The sequence below is a fragment of the Scomber japonicus genome, chromosome 22, assembly GCF_027409825.1.
Source record: "Scomber japonicus isolate fScoJap1 chromosome 22, fScoJap1.pri, whole genome shotgun sequence".
In the NCBI taxonomy this organism is placed as follows: domain Eukaryota; kingdom Metazoa; phylum Chordata; class Actinopteri; order Scombriformes; family Scombridae; genus Scomber; species Scomber japonicus.
The window spans coordinates 612,501-630,000 of NC_070599.1; the positions used below are offsets into that span (position 1 = coordinate 612,501).

General features: G+C 41.5%; 7 non-coding genes across 7 annotated transcripts; all 7 read right to left on the reverse strand.

The window, feature by feature from the left end:
- Positions 1-5,779: 5,779 nt before the first annotated feature.
- Positions 5,780-5,898, reverse strand: LOC128384594 (5S ribosomal RNA). The gene has a single exon (XR_008324333.1). It is a non-coding gene; the product is annotated as a 5S ribosomal RNA (ribosomal RNA).
- Positions 5,899-6,780: 882 nt separating this feature from the next.
- Positions 6,781-6,899, reverse strand: LOC128384518 (5S ribosomal RNA). Its single transcript, XR_008324257.1, has one exon. It is a non-coding gene; the product is annotated as a 5S ribosomal RNA (ribosomal RNA).
- A 413-nt stretch (positions 6,900-7,312) lies between these two features.
- LOC128384520 (5S ribosomal RNA) lies at positions 7,313-7,431 on the reverse strand. Its single transcript, XR_008324260.1, has one exon. It is a non-coding gene; the product is annotated as a 5S ribosomal RNA (ribosomal RNA).
- Positions 7,432-7,844: 413 nt separating this feature from the next.
- Positions 7,845-7,963, reverse strand: LOC128384494 (5S ribosomal RNA). The gene has a single exon (XR_008324233.1). It is a non-coding gene; the product is annotated as a 5S ribosomal RNA (ribosomal RNA).
- Positions 7,964-8,375: 412 nt separating this feature from the next.
- Positions 8,376-8,494, reverse strand: LOC128384729 (5S ribosomal RNA). Its single transcript, XR_008324468.1, has one exon. It is a non-coding gene; the product is annotated as a 5S ribosomal RNA (ribosomal RNA).
- A 7,471-nt stretch (positions 8,495-15,965) lies between these two features.
- On the reverse strand, positions 15,966-16,084 carry LOC128384521 (5S ribosomal RNA). Its single transcript, XR_008324261.1, has one exon. It is a non-coding gene; the product is annotated as a 5S ribosomal RNA (ribosomal RNA).
- A 909-nt stretch (positions 16,085-16,993) lies between these two features.
- On the reverse strand, positions 16,994-17,112 carry LOC128384522 (5S ribosomal RNA). The gene has a single exon (XR_008324262.1). It is a non-coding gene; the product is annotated as a 5S ribosomal RNA (ribosomal RNA).
- Between the last annotated feature and the right edge of the window lie 388 nt (positions 17,113-17,500).

The window sequence follows — 17,500 nt, forward strand, 5'->3', positions numbered from 1 at the left end:
ACCCCAGAAATTACAATATATTAACATTCATCCCAGTAACTGGCCATAACAGCTCCCTCTTGCAAGATCCACACTGTTATGGCACTCTATACTTATCAAATAAAGTCACTTATCACACAAAAACCCCAAAACAAAACAAAAACCAAAACAAAACCAAAAAAAAATGAATAAATAAAAAGGAGAAAAAAATAAAAATAAATTATTTACAGACATCATTTCTTCTATCAAATTACCCAATATAACATTATTGCTTTTAGACATTTATTTGAAGTATTACCTTCTACCAGTGCCACTCAATTTCACCCTTATGTTTGTAAGTAAATAGACTACTGTGTTCAGTGAAGAGCTTAGTGAAGTTCACAGCGCTGTGCATCATCCTATATTTAATCTGAGTCTGTACTATGCTTTTGAAGATTGACCAGACAGAAATGAGCCTATTTTCATAATGTGCTATATTACGTCTTGATTTAATAGCCCATCTAGCATGACTCAATAGGAACCTGCACAGCTCTGTGTTCTTCACCCTGCTCTTCTCCCAAATACCAAATAAAACAAAAATTTCCCATGAATCCCTATCATCCCAGATTAATCCTAGTTTTTTGATCAGACAACATTTCAACCTGCCAAAAAATTCACCCAGTTCATTACATCTTACATACATATGCACTAAATTTTCATCTTCTAACCCACACACATCACACTCTCTGTCGACCCCCCTGTCCAACTGGTGCAGGATCACATTAGTGTAAATTTTGTTATGTCTTAATTTGAAATCATGATCTGCTGCTTCAATGCTATTCCCTTTAATTTTCCATGTCTCCCAGATTTTGTCCCCATTTAATGTAGGATACATCCTGCTCCAGTAGGACAAGGAGGCCGGCCTCTGTGTCACCTTCATTACAACACGTTCATAGATTTGTTTGCACTTTATCACACTAAAATCTCTGATTTCTTCACCATGAAAAAATGTTAAATCAGGAAACCTACTACTCCTGTCTCTTCTCGTGTCTGATTTGATTTTTGATTTCCATGATTGTGGAATACTTTCTTGAATTACTTTGTAATAATTGTCCACAGTTGCATATTTTACATCATAATCTATTTCTTTTACACTATCATATACTGCCTGCGTGGGTAGAAACCCAGGTATTACTTCATACATTATATCTTTCAGTTGAACTATTTTTGCCTGTATCATCTTTGCATTATACAACAATTGATCTCCTCTTTTGACATATTTGTTCAGAAAAATAGGTAATTCTTTTATCATGCTCACAGAGCTAGCCCCATAGTGTATGTGTTCTAAGAACTCTCCCTGAGCTGACAGGACCTCCCTATAAAAATGTGGGAGTACTGCCATCATGGGTGTCTTCAGTTTCATCATTAACACATAATCCCCTATATTTAATATCTTGTTCAGAAAATACCTCATTAAATTTTTCCAGCCATAGTCAGTGTTGTCACAGAGATATTTCTTAACTAACTTGATTCTAAAAGCTTTTTTCCTACTTTCTATATCTAACAGTTTTAGACCCCCCTCATTATATTTGTTTATTAATGTTTTCCTAGCTATTTTACTAATTGTGCTTCCCCAAATGAATTTAGTGCTTATTTCATGTAATCTATTCAATACCCACAAGGGTAAGTCTAATACGTCTAACACGTAATTGAGTTTAGAATAAACCAGACTATTTAACACCACTACTTTCCCATTAAGTTTTAAATCTCTCATCCTCCACCATGTTAATATCACTTCTATGTTGTTTAGTATTTTTGTCCAGGTTTCATCTCTTGCCATCACATTATCAACTCCTATATATGTTCCTAGTATTTTCACATGTTTTGGTTGTATTTTCAGTTTCATGCTGGTTTGTGCAGGGCTGACCATGTTAATAAATAGTACTTCTGATTTAATGATATTTATCCGGGAGCCTGATGCTCTACCGAACATGTTCACTAGCTCGATTGCCCTATTCACACTCTCCATATCTTTTAACATCAAGGTTGTGTCATCCGCAAATTGCTGGATGACACACACCCCCCCTCCAGGTAAATCAATCCCTTTAACATGATTGTCACATTTCAATAACACACTTAAAGGTTCCACAACAATAGAATATAACAGTGAAGACATGGGACACCCCTGTCTTACTGACCTATTTAGTTTGAATTCATCAGTTAAGACACCATTAATTTTGACTCTCCCTGTCGCTGTACTATATAACAGTTTTAACCAATTTGTAAATTTTTCTCCAAATCCCATTTTCTGTAATACTTTAAACATGAAATCATGCTCCACCCTGTCAAAAGCTTTGTTAAAATCTAACGAAACCAAAATCCCTTCCCTCCCTGTTATTTTTAAATATTCTATTGTGTCTCTAATAGTATGGATTATGTCTGGTGCCCCCCTCCCTGGAATACTGTATGCCTGTGTCGGTGCTATAATACTATGCATGACTGTTTTAACTCTATTTGCAAACACCTTCATCAAAATCTTATAATCTACATTTAAAAGAGTAATAGGCCTATAGTTGGCCAGATCTGTTTTATCCCCCTTTTTAAAAATCAGGGTGATTACACCTTCTGCCATCGTCTTTCCTACTCTTTCAGTCCTTATCATTTCATTATATACCTTCAATAGAATCGGCTTAAGCACACTGGCAAAAACCTTATAAAAATTAGCTGTCAGCCCATCACTACCCGGACTCTTGTTAATTGTTAAATTTTTTATAGCTTCCTCTATTTCCTCTACTCTGAGTTCCTGATCACATAACTCTCTATCTCCTTCAGCTAACTGCATTTTTAATTTGTCTAATACCTCCGATGTTATTTTATCATCTGACCCTTCTGATGTAAACAGATTTACATAAAATTCATGCACATTTTCTATAATATTTGATAATTTTGACGTTACTTCCCCACCTTTAATTTTTAACTCATGTATATAGCATTGTTCTTGTTTTCTCCTTTCTAAGTTTAAAAAGAAGCTGGTACTTTTTTCTCCCTCCACTGCATATTGTGCTCTACTTCTTATTATAGCTCCTTCACATTTTTTCCTTCCCAATTCTTTTAGATCTTCATACAGAGCGCCCAGCCTGTCTTCATCACCAACGTCTTGCATATTTATTCTATCAATCTCATCTATAATTTTCCTTTCCTTTTGTAAGTCTTTAAACCTCAATTTTTTTGCAAAATTAATGCTTTTTTGTTTAATTTCCCTTTTTAGATTTTCCCACTCTTCTATGACATCGTTTTTGAAACCAGGCTGTACGCTCTTCTTCATAATTAAATTGTGTATCTGCTGCACATAAGATTCATTTTCTAATAAATTTGCATTTAGGTGCCATAAACCCCCTCCCCTTCCTTTCCTCAAATCCCCCATTGTCACAATCAAAAATGCATGATCGCTTAAACAGTTAATTTCATAATAAACAGAATGCATATTTACCAGTTGGTCCTCTTTTGCAAGACATAAATCGATTCTACTTCTATTTATTTTTCCTTGAACTTGCTGGACTCTTGAGTATGTTCTTAATACTGGATTTTTTTGCCTCCACACATCACACCACCTCTCCTTTAACATCCACTCCTTTAAAACAGTCCTTGAAGTGTCTGTTTTCAGCGGACCTATCACATTTCCGTCCAAATCATTTAATTTCACATTAAAGTCCCCCATGATGATGTCAGTTGCTTGTCCATGTTGTTGTATTTCTTTAAAGAAATTTGAACGTTCACTTTCCACGTTCGGGGCATATATATTCAAAAGTTCATAAGTCCGTTTGTGTATTTTAAATTTGATTTTTACCCACCTCCCTTCCCCATCACCATTCACCAAGGTGGCATTTATATCACAGTTTCTTTTATTTATTAATACACTGACTCCTCTTGCTCTGTTAGTCCCAAAACTAGAAAAAAATTGTCCACTCCACAATTGTCCCATTTGTACCTCAGTTGCTGCATCCCAGTGAGTCTCTTGGAGGCAAATGACATCTGCTTTGCACAATCTAATGAGTTTATTAAATTTGGCAATGCTTCTAAGTCCATTCGCATTCAAGGATGCTAGTGTCAGTGTCATTTACAAGACAAGAAAGAATATATCCCCTATCATATGTATTGCTTTCATTTCTTTCTGTCCTTTTTATTTTTCCTCCCTCTAGTCCCTCTCTGAGGCAAAACCACACTTTCCACTTCATTCATGTCTTTTCCTCCCCCTTTAACCTCATCCTCTGGTCTTACCCCTTGTGATGTGTTCAGCTGTCTCTCTGATCGCGGGTCACCTCCGCCGTCGCTGCTACGGAGGATACTCCTGCTGCGTCCCCTTCTGTACCCGCTGTCCTCCGACTCCGCACCTCCTCTCCGCTCCGTCACCTCACTCCTTCCCTCCAACATCTGGGTCCCCCTGGTCACGTCGACACTGTCGCTACTGCTCTCCTTTTCCCCGACAGCCTCCATCTCCTCCTCAGACTCTCTCCTCTCCTCCTCGTCCGTCTCCATTTCGCTTGACGCCTCCTCTTTTTTGCTACCTTCCTCCTCCACGTCCTCCTCCTCCTCCACCATCTCTCCCCTCTCTGTGGCCACCGCTGTCATGTCCACACATTCACGTGCATAATGTCCTTGTTTTTTGCACCTGAAGCAGTAAAACTCCGGGCACTCACGCAGTATATGTCCCGGTTGCAGACACAACCGACACACTTTCATCTGCTGATCATGCAGGACTCGAAAATATTCAGCTCCCTCTAGAGTGTCAAACTTGGTGCTATAAGGCAGGGACGAAATCGCCTCAGGAAATTTTACCTTGAGGAATCTTGTCCCATCATAGATTTCCGTCCCTGCCCATTTCCGTCGGCGAATATCCGATGCCGGTTCCACTCCCCACTGACGTAATTTGTCCTTTATTTGATTGTCCGTTATGTACAGTGGTAGATTCAGAAAAGACACCACTCTTGTGTTTTTTATTAGTTCTGTTGCCACAATTCTTGAGTTTTTGATCTTAAATCCGTCCAGCAGTCTTTCTTTTCCTTTTATATTGCTCATGGTGAGCTCCCAACGCTTGCCATTCTTGGTCCTGCAGCCCAACACTCTTCCACATATGAGCTCCACTGCTTTTAAAAGATCAATCATCGTAATAATATCATCCCCCTCTATCTCCACATTAATTACAAGCTCTTTGACAATATTATCACTCCTGACCTCTTTAGTTTTCCCCTCCGCTCCGTCCTCCTTCCTCCACACTGCTCCTCCATAACGTCCTCCTTGCTGCAGAGTCTCCTCTGCTCTCTCCACTCTCTCCTTCCCCGCTCCTCTCTCCACTCCTCTGTCGGCCCCACTCTCTCCGACCTCCACCTCTCCTTCTCTCCTCTCTCCACCTGCTGCGGAAGGACGCGAGTCCCTCCGTGCTTTCTCTCCATTGTCCGCCATATCCACACTCTTTATCTTATCCATTGCTTGGGTCATAACCTGATTATCCGTCCTTATTTTTTTTTGAGTCCGAAGACTGTCCCCCTGGCAGCATATGCTGCTGGGGGAATCAGTAACTTCTTTATCCGTTGATGTTATTCTTTTCCTCTTGCTGCTTTCTGACTCTTTGTCCTGTCCTCTCTCTCTCACCATGTGCTTCAGCTGCAACCAGGAAGTGAACCGGAAGTGGGCGTGTTCTCAGTGCCACCTCTCTGGCGTGCATACAGACACAGCTGGAATGATTGCAGCTTTTGTTCCTCAAAGCCCTGTGTGCGGTGATGGAGCAACAGCGCCCTCCTTTGGTGACAGCTGAGAGAAAAAAAGCTTACAGCACCTGGTATTCCCAGGCGGTCTCCCATCCAAGTACTAACCAGGCCCGACCCTGCTTAGCTTCCGAGATCAGACGAGATCGGGCATGTTCAGGGTGGTATGGCCGTAAGCGATGAAACAGGCTGCAGAAAGCCCATTTAAAGCTACGCCAGGGCCCGTTATACCCGTCCGTGTCACTGAAGGAAGTAAACATTGAATTTTTCACACATTCTATTCACTGTAGACATAATACACGTCACATATAGGACACCATCAGCCACATATACCTAATCTTTACACTTTATACCACATCATTCCTACCTACAATGCATACAAATTCTAATTGATATCTCACATATTTACTGTACACTACCTATTTGCCCCTATTACAATTATTTCTAAAGCACAAAAATCCTCCATTCAGCCAAGTGTGCAAAGGAAAACACTTAATATGAAAACACATTCATAATATACTCTCTCTCTGTGTGTGTGTGTGTGTGTGTGTGTGTGTGTAGCTCGGGGATTGATTTGGGATATCACAAAAGTGCACACCTGGTTCTCTTATCAAATCTTTTTTATGTAAAGCCTGTTTTATAAGCGACAAAACAGGCTGCAGAAAGCCCATTTAAACATGCTGTGACACCACTGACAGTTCCTCACACCATCTGAGTGGCGGATAATGGTGTCTCAGCCATCAAATACGTGCTATCCTTTAACATTACTTTCATAGGAATTGTTTTTTTCTGTGGAGAAAAACACACAGCCGGAAGGACTGCAACCTTGTTTCTCAGGCTATTTGTGTACACGCGCTTATAAGATGATTGCAGGCTTTTTACAGGCTGTAACAGTGAGAACTGGAACCCTAAAAACTACTCGGAAAGTGAGGCGTCTCAGTGCCACCTCTCTGGCGTGCATACAGACACAGCTGGAATGATTGCAGCTTTTGTTCCTCAAAGCCCTGTGTGCGGTGATGGAGCAACAGCGCCCTCCTTTGGTGACAGCTGAGAGAAAAAAAGCTTACAGCACCTGGTATTCCCAGGCGGTCTCCCATCCAAGTACTAACCAGGCCCGACCCTGCTTAGCTTCCGAGATCAGACGAGATCGGGCGTGTTCAGGGTGGTATGGCCGTAAGCGACGAAACAGGCCGCAGAAAGCCCATTTAAACATGCTGTGACACCACTGACAGTTGCTCACACCAGCTGAGTGGCGGATAATGGTGTCTCAGCCATCAAACACATGCTATCCTTTAACAGTACTTTGATAGGAATAGTTTTTTTTTTTCTGCGGAGAAACACACAGCTGGAAGGACTGCAACCTTGTTTCTCAGGCCATTTGTGTACATGCGGGATGATTGCAGGCTTTTTACAGGCTGTAACAGTGAGAACTGGAACCCTAAAAACTACTTGGAAAGTGAGGCGTCTCAGTGCCACCTCTCTGGCGTGCATTCAGACACAGCTGGAATGATTGCAGCTTTTGTTCCTCAAAGCCCTGTGTGCGGTGATGGAGCAACAGCGCCCTCCTTTGGTGACAGCTGAGAGGGAAAAAAAGCTTACAGCACCTGGTATTCCCAGGCGGTCTCCCATCCAAGTACTAACCAGGCCCGACCCTGCTTAGCTTCCGAGATCAGACGAGATCGGGCGTGTTCAGGGTGGTATGGCCGTAAGCGACGAAACAGGCCGCAGAAAGCCCATTTAAACATGCTGTGACACCACTGACAGTTGCTCACACCAGTTGAGTGGCGGATAATGGTGTCTCAGCCATCAAACACATGCTATCCTTTAACAGTACTTTGATAGGAATAGTTGTTTTTTTTCTGCGGAGAAACACACAGCTGGAAGGACTGCAACCTTGTTTCTCAGGCCATTTGTGTACATGCGGGATGATTGCAGGCTTTTTACAGGCTGTAACAGTGAGAACTGGGACCCTAAAAACTACTTGGAAAGTGAGGCGTCTCAGTGCCACCTCTCTGGCGTGCATTCAGACACAGCTGGAATGATTGCAGCTTTTGTTCCTCAAAGCCCTGTGTGCGGTGATGGAGCAACAGCGCCCTCCTTTGGTGACAGCTGAGAGGGAAAAAAAGCTTACAGCACCTGGTATTCCCAGGCGGTCTCCCATCCAAGTACTAACCAGGCCCTACCCTGCTTAGCTTCCGAGATCAGACGAGATCGGGCGTGTTCAGGGTGGTATGGCCGTAAGCGATGAAACAGGCCGCAGAAAGCCCATTTAAACATGCTGTGACACCACTGACAGTTGCTCACACCAGCTGAGTGGCGGATAATGGTGTCTCAGCCATCAAACACATGCTATCCTTTGACAGTACTTTGATAGGAATAGTTTTTTTTTTCTGCGGAGAAACACACAGCTGGAAGGACTGCAACCTTGTTTCTCAGGCCATTTGTGTACATGCGGGATGATTGCAGGCTTTTTACAGGCTGTAACAGTGAGAACTGGAACCCTAAAAACTACTTGGAAAGTGAGGCGTCTCAGTGCCACCTCTCTGGCGTGCATTCAGACACAGCTGGAATGATTGCAGCTTTTGTTCCTCAAAGCCCTGTGTGCGGTGATGGAGCAACAGCGCCCTCCTTTGGTGACAGCTGAGAGGGAAAAAAAGCTTACAGCACCTGGTATTCCCAGGCGGTCTCCCATCCAAGTACTAACCAGGCCCGACCCTGCTCAGCTTCCGAGATCAGACGAGATCGGGCGTGTTCAGGGTGGTATGGCCGTAAGCGACGAAACAGGCCGCAGAAAGCCCATTTAAACATGCTGTGACACCACTGACAGTTGCTCACACCAGCTGAGTGGCGGATAATGGTGTCTCAGCCATCAAACACATGCTATCCTTTAACAGTACTTTGATAGGAATAGTTGTTTTTTTTCTGCGGAGAAACACACAGCTGGAAGGACTGCAACCTTGTTTCTCAGGCCATTTGTGTACATGCGGGATGATTGCAGGCTTTTTACAGGCTGTAACAGTGAGAACTGGAACCCTAAAAACTACTTGGAAAGTGAGGCGTCTCAGTGCCACCTCTCTGGCGTGCATTCAGACACAGCTGGAATGATTGCAGCTTTTGTTCCTCAAAGCCCTGTGTGCGGTGATGGAGCAACAGCGCACTCCTTTGGTGACAGCTGAGAGGGAAAAAAGCTTACAGCACCTGGTATTCCCAGGCGGTCTCCCATCCAAGTACTAACCAGGCCCGACCCTGCTTAGCTTCCGAGATCAGACGAGATCGGGCGTGTTTTTTTTTTTGTCTTTTATTATGAAAATATATTTGTTTTTTAAAATATATTTTTGATTTACAATATTCTCACATCAAATGTTACAAAAATCCACCTTTACAGTCACACATTACATACAAAACAACCCAAAACAAACAAAACAAAACAAAAACCATTTAGTTCACAAACCCTGCTACCTTCCTCTATCAAAATTGCCCCAACATTACAATATATCAACATTTGTCCTAGTAACTGGCCATAACAGCTCCCTTTTACAAGATCCACACTGTTATGGCACTCTATACTATATAGAATAGGTCACACATCACACACAAACCCCAAACCAAACAAATAAATTAAAGATAAACTATTTACAAACCTTGCTACCTTCATCTATCCAAATTACCCCAGAAATTACAATATATTAACATTCATCCCAGTAACTGGCCATAACAGCTCCCTCTTGCAAGATCCACACTGTTATGGCACTCTATACTTATCAAATAAAGTCACTTATCACACACAAACCCCAAAACAAAACAAAAACAAAAACAAAACAAAAAAATGAATAAATAAAAAGGAGAAAAAAAATAAAAATAAATTATTTACAGACATCATTTCTTCTATCAAATTACCCAATATAACATTATTGCTTTTAGACATTTATTTGAAGGATTACCCTCTACCAGTGCCACTCAATTTCACCCTTATGTTTGTAAGTGAAGAGACTACTGTGTTCAGTGAAGAGCTTAGTGAAGTTCACAGCGCTGTGCATCATTTAATCTGAGTCTGTACTATGCTTTTGAAGATTGACCAGACAGAAATGAGCCTATTTTCATAATGTGCTATATTACGTCTTGATTTAATAGCCCATCTAGCGTGACTCAATAGGAACCTGCACAGCTCTGTGTTCTTCACCCTGCTCTTCTCCCAAATACCAAATAAAACAAAAATTTCCCATGAATCCCTATCATCCCAGATTAATCCCAGTTTTTTGATCAGACAACATTTCAACCTGCCAAAAAACTCACCCAGTTCATTACATCTTACATACATATGCACTACATTTTCAGCTTCTAACCCACACACATCACACTCTCTGTCGACCCCCCTGTCCAACTGGTGCAGGATCACATTAGTGTAAATTTTGTTATGTCTTAATTTGAAATCATGATCTGCTGCTTCAATGCTATTCCCTTTAATTTTCCATGTCTCCCAGATTTTGTCCCCATCTAATGTAGGATACATCCTGCTCCAGTAGGACAAGGAGGCCGGTCTCTGTGCCACCTTCATTACAACACGTTCATAGATTTGTTTGCACTTTATCACACTAAAATCTCTGATTTCTTCACCAAGAAAAAATGTTAAATCAGGAAACCTACTACTCCTGTCTCTTCTCGTGTCTGATTTGATTTTTGATTTCCATGATTGTGGAATACTTTCTTGAATTACTTTGTAATAATTGTCCACAGTTGCATATTTTACATCATAATCTATTTCTTTTACACTATCATATACTGCCTGCGTGGGTAGAAACCCAGGTATCACCTCGTACATTATATCTTTTAGTTGAACTATTTTTGCCTGTATCATCTTTGCATTATACAACAATTGATCTCCTCTTTTAACACATTTGTTTAGAAAAATAGGTAATTCTTTTATCATGCTCACAGAGCTAGCCCCATAGTGTATGTGTTCTAAGAACTCTCCCTGAGCTGACAGGACCTCCCTATAAAAATGTGGGAGTGCTGCCATCATGGATGTCTTCAGTTTCATCAGTAACACATAATCCCCTATATTTAATATCTTATTCAGAAAATACCTCATTAAATTTTTCCAGCCATAGTCAGTGTTGTCACAGAGATATTTCGTAACTAACTTGATTCTAAAAGCTTTTTTCCTACTTTCTATATCTAACAGTTTTAGACCCCCCTCATTATATTTGTTTATTAATGTTTTCCTAGCTATTTTACTAATTGTGCTTCCCCAAATGAATTTAGTGCTTATTTCATGTAATCTATTCAATACCCACAAGGGTAAGTCTAATACGTCTAACACGTAATTCAGTTTAGAATAAACCAGACTATTTAACACCACTACTTTCCCATTGAGTTTTAAATCTCTCATCCTCCACCATGTTAATATCACTTCTATGTTGTTTAGTATTTTTGTCCAGGTTTCATCTCTTGCCATCACATTATCAACTCCTATATATGTTCCTAGTATTTTCACATGTTTTGGTTGTATTTTCAGTTTCATGCTGGTTTGTGCAGGGCTGACCATGTTAATAAATAGTACTTCTGATTTAATGATATTTATCCGGGAGCCTGATGCTCTACCGAACATGTTCACTAGCTCGATTGCCCTATTCACACTCTCCATATCTTTTAACATCAAGGTTGTATCATCCGCAAATTGCTGGATGACACACACCCCCCCCCCCCAGGTAAATCAATCCCTTTAACATGATTGTCACATTTCAATAACACACTTAAAGGCTCCACTACAATAGAATATAACAGTGAAGACATGGGACACCCCTGTCTTACTGACCTATTTAGTTTGAATTCATCAGTTAAGACACCGTTCACTTTGACTCTCCCTGTCGCTGTACTATATAATAGTTTTAACCAATTTGTAAATTTTTCTCCAAATCCCATTTTCTGTAATACTTTAAACATGAAATCATGCTCCACCCTGTCAAAAGCTTTGTTAAAATCTAACGAAACCAAAATCCCTTCCCTCCCTGTTATTTTTAAATATTCTATTGTGTCTCTAATAGTATGGATTATGTCTGGTGCCCCCCTCCCTGGAATACTGTATGCCTGTGTCGGTGCTATAATACTATGCATGACTGTTTTAACTCTATTTGCAAACACCTTCATCAAAATCTTATAATCTACATTTAAAAGAGTAATAGGCCTATAGTTGGCCAGATCTGTTTTATCCCCCTTTTTAAAAATCAGGGTGATTACACCTTCTGCCATCGTCTTTCCTATTCTTTCAGTCTTTATCATTTCATTATATACTTTCAATAGAATCGGCTTAAGCACACTGGCAAAAACCTTATAAAAATTAGCCGTCAGCCCATCACTGCCCGGACTCTTATTAGTTGTTAAATTTTTTATAGCTTCCTCTATTTCCTCTACTCTGAGTTCCTGATCACATAACTCTCTATCTCCTTCAGCTAACTCCACTTTTAATTTGTCTAATACCTCCGATGTTATTTTATCATCTGACCCTTCTGATGTAAACAGATTTACATAAAATTCATGCACATTTTCTATAATATTTGATAATTTTGACGTTACTTCCCCACCTTTAATTTTTAACTCATGTATATAGCATTGTTCTTGTTTTCTCCTTTCTAAGTTTAAAAAGAAGCTGGTACTTTTTTCTCCCTCCACTGCATATTGTGCTCTACTTCGTATTATAGCTCCTTCACATTTTTTCCTTCCCAATTCTTTTAGATCTTCATACAGAGCGCCCAGCCTGTCTTCATCACCAATGTCTTGCATATTTATTTTATCAATCTCAGCTATAATTTTCCTTTCCTTTTGTGATTCTTTCAATCTCAATTTCTTTGCAAAATTAATGCTTTTCTGTTTAATTTCCCCTTTTAGATTTTCCCACTCTTCTATGATATTGTTTATGAAAACAGGCTGTGCACTCTTCTTCATAATTAAATTATGTATGACATTCACATAAGATTCACATTCCAATAATTTCGCATTTAGATGCCACAAGCCCCCTCCCCTTCCTTTTCTCAAATCCCCCATTGTAACAGTTAAAAATGCATGATCACTTATACAATTTATCTCATAGTAAGCAGAGTGCACATTTATAAGTTGATCTTCTCTCACAAGACATAAATCAATTCTGCTTCTATTTATTTTCCCTTCAACTTGCTGTATTCTGGAATATGTCCTCATTACTGAATTTTCTATTCTCCACACATCACACCATCTCTCCTTTAACATCCAATCCCTTAATATAGCCCTGGAAGTGTCTGTTTTCAGCGGACCCATCACATTACTATCTAATGTATTTAGTTTTACATTAAAATCCCCCATGACGATGTCAGTAGATTGTCCATGATGTTGCATGTCCTTGAAGAAAACTGAACGTTCACCTTCCACATTCGGGGCATATATATTCAATAGTTCATAAGTCCGTTTATTTATTGTAAATTTGATTCTTATCCACCTCCCTTTTCTATCACAATTCACTAAAGTTGCATCTATATCACAGTTCTTTTTATTTATTAATATACTTACTCCTCTTGCTATGTTTGTCCCATAACAAGAGAAAATTTCTCCACTCCACAATTTCTTCATTATTATCTCTGTTGCTGCATCCCAATGAGTCTCTTGTAGGCAAATGATATCAGCTTTGCACAATCTAATCAGTTTATCAAATTTGGCAGTGCTTCTCAGTCCATTTGCATTTAAGGATGCTAGCTGTAGAGTCATTTATGAAGAAAGAAAAAAGATATTCCCTGTCATATATATGTCCTTCATCATTTTTTATGTCCTTTTTTATTTTTCCTCCCTCTAGTCCCTCTCTGAGGCAAAGCCTCTTCAGTTATGTTTTTTCCTCCCCCTTTAATTACATCCTCAGGTCTTACCCCTTTTGATGTGCTCAGCTTTCCCTCTGAGAGCGAGTTTCCCCCACCGTCGCTGCTGCGGAGGACACTCCTGCTGCGTCCCCTTCTGCTCCCGCTGTCCTCCGGCTCCGCACCTCCTCTCCTCTCCGTCACCTCACTCTTTTCCTTCAGCATCTGTGTTTCCTTGGTCGCGTTGACATTGTCGCTGCTGCTCTTCTTTACGCCAACAGCCTCCATCTCTTCCTCTGACTCTCTCCTCTCCTCCTCGTCCGTCTCCATCTCGCTTGATGCTTCTTCCTTCTCGCTTCCTTCCTCCTCCACGTCCTCCTCCACTTCCTCCTCCTCTTCCTCCACCATCTCTCTCTTCTCCGTTGCCACTGCCGTCATATCGGCGCACTCCCGTGCATAATGTCCTTGTTTTTTACAGCGATAACAACAAAACTCCGGGCACTCTCGTAAAATATGTCCCGGTTGTAAACATAACCTGCACACTTTTGCCTGCTGGTCATGCAACACACGAAAATATTCCGAACCCTCCAGGGTGTCAAATTTCGTGCTGTAGGGCAGGGATGAGACAGACTCTGGAAATTTCACCTTTAGGAAACGAGTCCCGTCAAAGATCTCCGTCCCTGCCCATTTCCTCCTGCGAATGTTAGATGCCGGCTCCACTCCCCACTGACTCAACTTGTCTCTTATTTCATCGTCCGTAATGTAGAGTGGCAAGTTTAAAAAAGACACCACTCTTATGTTTCTGATCAGCTCCGTAGCCACGATGCGTGAGTTTTTTATTTTGAAGCCGTCCAACAGTCTTTCCTTTCCTTTTGTGTTACTCATGGTGAGCTCCCAGCGCTTCCCATTTTTTGTTCTGCACCCCAACACTCTCCCGCATGTGAGCTCCACCGCTTTCAGGAGATCAATCATTGTAACAATATCATCCCCCTCGATGTCAACATTAATCACAAGGTCTTTTGCAATATTGTTACTCCTGACCTCTTTCATTTTCCCCTCCTCTCTGTCCTCTCCCCTCCTCCGCGCTGCTCCTCCATCGAGTCCTCCATGCTGCAGAGTCTCCCCTGCTCTCCCCACTCTGCTGCTCATCAAATTCTCCTTCCCTGCTCGTCTCTCCACTCCTCAGTCGGCTCCACTCTCTCCGACCTCCAGCACTCCCTCTCTCCTCTCTCCACCTGCCACGGTTGGACGGGAGTCCCTCCGCGCTACCTCTCCATTATCCGCCATTACCACACTCTTTGTCTTTTCCATAGCTTGGGTCATAACCGAGTTATCCGTCCTTAATATTTTTTTTGGAGCCAGAAGACTGTCCCCCTGGCAGCATATGCTGCTGGGGGAGTCAGTAACTTCTTTTATCTCAGATGTTCTTCTTTTTCTTTTGTAATTCAACGACGCTGTGTCCTCTCCTCTCTCTCTCACCATGTGCTTCAAGCTGCTACCAGGAAGTGAACCGGAAGTGGGCGTGTTCAGGGTGGTATGGCCGTAAGCGATGAAACAGGCTGCAGAAAGCCCATTTAAAGCTACGCCAGGGCCCGTTATACCCGTCCGTGTCACTGAAGGAAGTAAACATTGAATTTTTCACACATTCTATTCACTGTAGACATAATACACGTCACATATAGGACACCATCAGCCACATATACCTAATCTTTACACTTTATACCACATCATTCCTACCTACAATGCATACAAATTCTAATTGATATCTCACATATTTACTGTACACTACCTATTTGCCCCTATTACAATTATTTCTAAAGCACAAAAATCCTCCATTCAGCCAAGTGTGCAAAGGAAAACACTTAATATGAAAACACATTCATAATATACTCTCTCTCTGTGTGTGTGTGTGTGTGTGTGTGTGTGTAGCTCGGGGATTGATTTGGGATATCACAAAAGTGCACACCTGGTTCTCTTATCAAATCTTTTTTATGTAAAGCCTGTTTTATAAGCGACAAAACAGGCTGCAGAAAGCCCATTTAAACATGCTGTGACACCACTGACAGTTCCTCACACCATCTGAGTGGCGGATAATGGTGTCTCAGCCATCAAATACGTGCTATCCTTTAACATTACTTTCATAGGAATTGTTTTTTTCTGTGGAGAAAAACACACAGCCGGAAGGACTGCAACCTTGTTTCTCAGGCTATTTGTGTACACGCGCTTATAAGATGATTGCAGGCTTTTTACAGGCTGTAACAGTGAGAACTGGAACCCTAAAAACTACTCGGAAAGTGAGGCGTCTCAGTGCCACCTCTCTGGCGTGCATACAGACACAGCTGGAATGATTGCAGCTTTTGTTCCTCAAAGCCCTGTGTGCGGTGATGGAGCAACAGCGCCCTCCTTTGGTGACAGCTGAGAGAAAAAAAGCTTACAGCACCTGGTATTCCCAGGCGGTCTCCCATCCAAGTACTAACCAGGCCCGACCCTGCTTAGCTTCCGAGATCAGACGAGATCGGGCGTGTTCAGGGTGGTATGGCCGTAAGCGATGAAACAGGCTGCAGAAAGCCCATTTAAAGCTACGCCAGGGCCCGTTATACCCGTCCGTGTCACTGAAGGAAGTAAACATTGAATTTTTCACACATTCTATTCACTGTAGACATAATACACGTCACATATAGGACACCATCAGCCACATATACCTAATCTTTACACTTTATACCACATCATTCCTACCTACAATGCATACAAATTCTAATTGATATCTCACATATTTACTGTACACTACCTATTTGCCCCTATTACAATTATTTCTAAAGCACAAAAATCCTCCATTCAGCCAAGTGTGCAAAGGAAAACACTTAATATGAAAACACATTCATAATATACTCTCTCTCTGTGTGTGTGTGTGTGTGTGTGTGTGTGTGTGTGTGTGTGTGTGTGTGTGTGTGTGTAGCTCGGGGATTGATTTGGGATATCACAAAAGTGCACACCTGGTTCTCTTATCAAATCTTTTTTATGTAAAGCCTGTTTTATAAGCGACAAAACAGGCTGCAGAAAGCCCATTTAAACATGCTGTGACACCACTGACAGTTCCTCACACCATCTGAGTGGCGGATAATGGTGTCTCAGCCATCAAATATGTGCTATCCTTTAACATTACTTTCATAGGAATTGTTTTTTTCTGTGGAGAAAAACACACAGCCGGAAGGACTGCAACCTTGTTTCTCAGGCTATTTGTGTACACGCGCTTATAAGATGATTGCAGGCTTTTTACAGGCTGTAACAGTGAGAACTGGAACCCTAAAAAACTACTCGGAAAGTGAGGCGTCTCAGTGCCACCTCTCTGGCGTGCATACAGACACAGCTGGAATGATTGCAGCTTTTGTTCCTCAAAGCCCTGTGTGCGGTGATGGAGCAACAGCGCCCTCCTTTGGTGACAGCTGAGAGAAAAAAAGCTTACAGCACCTGGTATTCCCAGGCGGTCTCCCATCCAAGTACTAACCAGGCCCGACCCTGCTTAGCTTCCGAGATCAGACGAGATCGGGCGTGTTCAGGGTGGTATGGCCGTAAGCGATGAAACAGGCTGCAGAAAGCCCATTTAAAGCTACGCCAGGGCCCGTTATACCCGTCCGTGTCACTGAAGGAAGTAAACATTGAATTTTTCACACATTCTATTCACTGTAGACATAATACACGTCACATATAGGACACCATCAGCCACATATACCTAATCTTTACACTTTATACCACATCATTCCTACCTACAATGCATACAAATTCTAATTGATATCTCACATATTTACTGTACACTACCTATTTGCCCCTATTACAATTATTTCTAAAGCACAAAAATCCTCCATTCAGCCAAGTGTGCAAAGGAAAACACATTCATAATATACTCTCTGTGTGTGTGTGTGTGTGTGTGTGTGTGTGTGTGTGTGTGTGTGAAGCTCGTGGATT